At 35.3% G+C, this 4,629-nt stretch overlaps 2 non-coding genes across 2 annotated transcripts; both read right to left on the reverse strand.

Moving 5' to 3' along the window:
• Positions 1–3,646: 3,646 nt before the first annotated feature.
• TRNAP-UGG lies at positions 3,647–3,718 on the reverse strand. Its single transcript has one exon. It is a non-coding gene; the product is annotated as a tRNA-Pro (tRNA).
• Positions 3,719–3,818: 100 nt separating this feature from the next.
• Positions 3,819–3,890, reverse strand: TRNAP-AGG. The gene has a single exon. It is a non-coding gene; the product is annotated as a tRNA-Pro (tRNA).
• Between the last annotated feature and the right edge of the window lie 739 nt (positions 3,891–4,629).

Below are 4,629 nucleotides of genomic sequence, written 5' to 3' on the forward strand. Positions count from 1 at the left end.
GGGAGCTCAAGTGTGCCAACCTCAACAAAAACTTTTTTGCCACTACATGAATACCACGACCCAAAACAAGAAGATCAGATATTGGGTTTAACCCCACCAAGAGAGATAAATGACAAGATTAGTTTTATGTCGCTACCACAAATAGCAAAATGGCAAGTTCAAAGTCGGGTTTATTTGACCTCCAAAGGCTCTTGTCACTGATCACTCAAATGCTTGGCAAAGACACCAAGCCAACACCNGAAAAGTTCTAGGATTGTGACAACAGATGACGTATTTGACTGAAAAGTTCTAGGATTGTGACAACAGATGACGTATTTGACTGAAAAGTTCTAGGATTGTGACAACAGATGACGTATTTGACTGAAAAGTTCTAGGATTGTGACAACAGATGACGTATTTGACTGAAAAGTTCTAGGATTGTGACAACAGATGACGTATTTGACTGAAAAGTTCTAGGATTGTGACAACAGATGACGTATTTGACTGAAAAGTTCTAGGATTGTGACAACAGATGACGTATTTGACTGAAAAGTTCTAGGATTGTGACAACAGATGACGTATTTGACTGAAAAGTTCTAGGATTGTGACAACAGATGACGTATTTGACTGAAAAGTTCTAGGATTGTGACAACAGATGACGTATTTGACTGAAAAGTTCTAGGATTGTGACAACAGATGACGTATTTGACTGAAAAGTTCTAGGATTGTGACAACAGATGACGTATTTGACTGAAAAGTTCTAGGATTGTGACAACAGATGACGTATTTGACTGAAAAGTTCTAGGATTGTGACAACAGATGACGTATTTGACTGAAAAGTTCTAGGATTGTGACAACAGATGACGTATTTGACTGAAAAGTTCTAGGATTGTGACAACAGATGACGTATTTGACTGAAAAGTTCTAGGATTGTGACAACAGATGACGTATTTGACTGAAAAGTTCTAGGATTGTGACAACAGATGACGTATTTGACTGAAAAGTTCTAGGATTGTGACAACAGATGACGTATTTGACTGAAAAGTTCTAGGATTGTGACAACAGATGACGTATTTGACTGAAAAGTTCTAGGATTGTGACAACAGATGACGTATTTGACTGAAAAGTTCTAGGATTGTGACAACAGATGACGTATTTGACTGAAAAGTTCTAGGATTGTGACAACAGATGACGTATTTGACTGAAAAGTTCTAGGATTGTGACAACAGATGACGTATTTGACTGAAAAGTTCTAGGATTGTGACAACAGATGACGTATTTGACTGAAAAGTTCTAGGATTGTGACAACAGATGACGTATTTGACTGAAAAGTTCTAGGATTGTGACAACAGATGACGTATTTGACTGAAAAGTTCTAGGATTGTGACAACAGATGACGTATTTGACTGAAAAGTTCTAGGATTGTGACAACAGATGACGTATTTGACTGAAAAGTTCTAGGATTGTGACAACAGATGACGTATTTGACTGAAAAGTTCTAGGATTGTGACAACAGATGACGTATTTGACTGAAAAGTTCTAGGATTGTGACAACAGATGACGTATTTGACTGAAAAGTTCTAGGATTGTGACAACAGATGACGTATTTGACTGAAAAGTTCTAGGATTGTGACAACAGATGACGTATTTGACTGAAAAGTTCTAGGATTGTGACAACAGATGACGTATTTGACTGAAAAGTTCTAGGATTGTGACAACAGATGACGTATTTGACTGAAAAGTTCTAGGATTGTGACAACAGATGACGTATTTGACTGAAAAGTTCTAGGATTGTGACAACAGATGACGTATTTGACTGAAAAGTTCTAGGATTGTGACAACAGATGACGTATTTGACTGAAAAGTTCTAGGATTGTGACAACAGATGACGTATTTGACTGAAAAGTTCTAGGATTGTGACAACAGATGACGTATTTGACTGAAAAGTTCTAGGATTGTGACAACAGATGACGTATTTGACTGAAAAGTTCTAGGATTGTGACAACAGATGACGTATTTGACTGAAAAGTTCTAGGATTGTGACAACAGATGACGTATTTGACTGAAAAGTTCTAGGATTGTGACAACAGATGACGTATTTGACTGAAAAGTTCTAGGATTGTGACAACAGATGACGTATTTGACTGAAAAGTTCTAGGATTGTGACAACAGATGACGTATTTGACTGAAAAGTTCTAGGATTGTGACAACAGATGACGTATTTGACTGAAAAGTTCTAGGATTGTGACAACAGATGACGTATTTGACTGAAAAGTTCTAGGATTGTGACAACAGATGACGTATTTGACTGAAAAGTTCTAGGATTGTGACAACAGATGACGTATTTGACTGAAAAGTTCTAGGATTGTGACAACAGATGACGTATTTGACTGAAAAGTTCTAGGATTGTGACAACAGATGACGTATTTGACTGAAAAGTTCTAGGATTGTGACAACAGATGACGTATTTGACTGAAAAGTTCTAGGATTGTGACAACAGATGACGTATTTGACTGAAAAGTTCTAGGATTGTGACAACAGATGACGTATTTGACTGAAAAGTTCTAGGATTGTGACAACAGATGACGTATTTGACTGAAAAGTTCTAGGATTGTGACAACAGATGACGTATTTGACTGAAAAGTTCTAGGATTGTGACAACAGATGACGTATTTGACTGAAAAGTTCTAGGATTGTGACAACAGATGACGTATTTGACTGAAAAGTTCTAGGATTGTGACAACAGATGACGTATTTGACTGAAAAGTTCTAGGATTGTGACAACAGATGACGTATTTGACTGAAAAGTTCTAGGATTGTGACAACAGATGACGTATTTGACTGAAAAGTTCTAGGATTGTGACAACAGATGACGTATTTGACTGAAAAGTTCTAGGATTGTGACAACAGATGACGTATTTGACTGAAAAGTTCTAGGATTGTGACAACAGATGACGTATTTGACTGAAAAGTTCTAGGATTGTGACAACAGATGACGTATTTGACTGAAAAGTTCTAGGATTGTGACAACAGATGACGTATTTGACTGAAAAGTTCTAGGATTGTGACAACAGATGACGTATTTGACTGAAAAGTTCTAGGATTGTGACAACAGATGACGTATTTGACTGAAAAGTTCTAGGATTGTGACAACAGATGACGTATTTGACTGAAAAGTTCTAGGATTGTGAAACCAGATGACGTATTTGAGTGAAAAGTTCCATGAATATGTTTCATTCTCTATTCTCATCTTCTTGGTTCAATGTTTAAAAATCACATTTTAAATCATATTATTTTGCATAATTCATTTTGATATAATATTGTTGGGGGCATTTTGAGAATCGAACTTGAGACCTCTCACATCATAATCATGCCACTTAGACCAAATACCTTTGTAGTAGATTTATAAAGTAGATCTATAATTCTTAGTTCACACCATAATCATGCCACTTAGACTAAATGCCTTTGTAGTAGATCTATAAAGTAGATCTATAATTCTTAGTTGCTAGTCTATATATTTTCCGTGCCTTAATATATGAAATTTATATAAGTTGAAGTCGTGCATTGCCACGCATTCCTTTGGTTAGTTAGGCTCCATTGATGACTAAACTATTTTTATTTCATTTTGTTTTTTTTCATTTCAAAATTGTCATTTTTATCTTTTAGAGGGGCATTCCGAGAATCGAACTCGAGACCTCTTGCACCCAAAGCAAGAATCATACCACTAGACCAAATGGCCTTATTATGGACTATAGACATATATCGTGGAGTACACAAGTAAATGATATTAATAAGAGCATTATCTTTCTCTAAGGCTCATCTTTTGAGAAATGAACATAGGGGCATTCCGAGAATTGAACTCGAGACCTCTCGCACCCTAAGCGAGAATCATACCACTAGACCAAATGCCCTTTCTAAAAAAAATGCAACATTTTTAACTCCTACTCAATATATTTTTTTCTGTCAAGTTTGAAATCTATTTTCTTAAGCGGTTGTTGGACTATAAAACAAAAAGTTGATGGTCTAGTATTTTACTTGTAAGTAAGGCATGTAATGTTGAATTGTTCTAATATGCAAGTGTTATCGAATAAACTACAACCCAACAAATGAATCAAACTAATCAGTTTGGGTTGGGTTGGATTTATTCGGCTCAGTTCGTCAGTTTGTTTGATTTAATTCTTCTATTTTGCTTCGTATGACAAGAAAATGAAGTTGTATTGAATGTACCATAGTTTGATTTATGACAAACTCATATGAAATATAATTGCATTAATAGTACTAAGAGTTGGAGTCTATAAATATTTCATGAACTTAAGTGCAACTCATGCTTCACTAAAGACGAGATAAACTTTAGTTAAGTAACTGGAACTTTAAATTACTTCATGTGGAGCTTCAATTACTCTATGTTAGCTACTATCTTTAGGGTTTACTAATTAGACACGAGTTCTTTGATTTAGGGGATTGTTTTATGTAATTTTCAACTACAACTTATGTTTTCAAATTTTTAGGTCATAATTTAGGTAGTGGTTGTATATTATGGATGAACACTAGAGTTTCTATCCCGTTCACCACAACTACTCTAGTTTTTGTTTGAAGGCTATAATTGTCATCTATGTTGTATGGCAATAAAATTTGTTCAGATGAAATTTT

This window comes from Cucurbita pepo, unplaced genomic scaffold, assembly GCF_002806865.2.
Source record: "Cucurbita pepo subsp. pepo cultivar mu-cu-16 unplaced genomic scaffold, ASM280686v2 Cp4.1_scaffold000379, whole genome shotgun sequence".
In the NCBI taxonomy this organism is placed as follows: domain Eukaryota; kingdom Viridiplantae; phylum Streptophyta; class Magnoliopsida; order Cucurbitales; family Cucurbitaceae; genus Cucurbita; species Cucurbita pepo.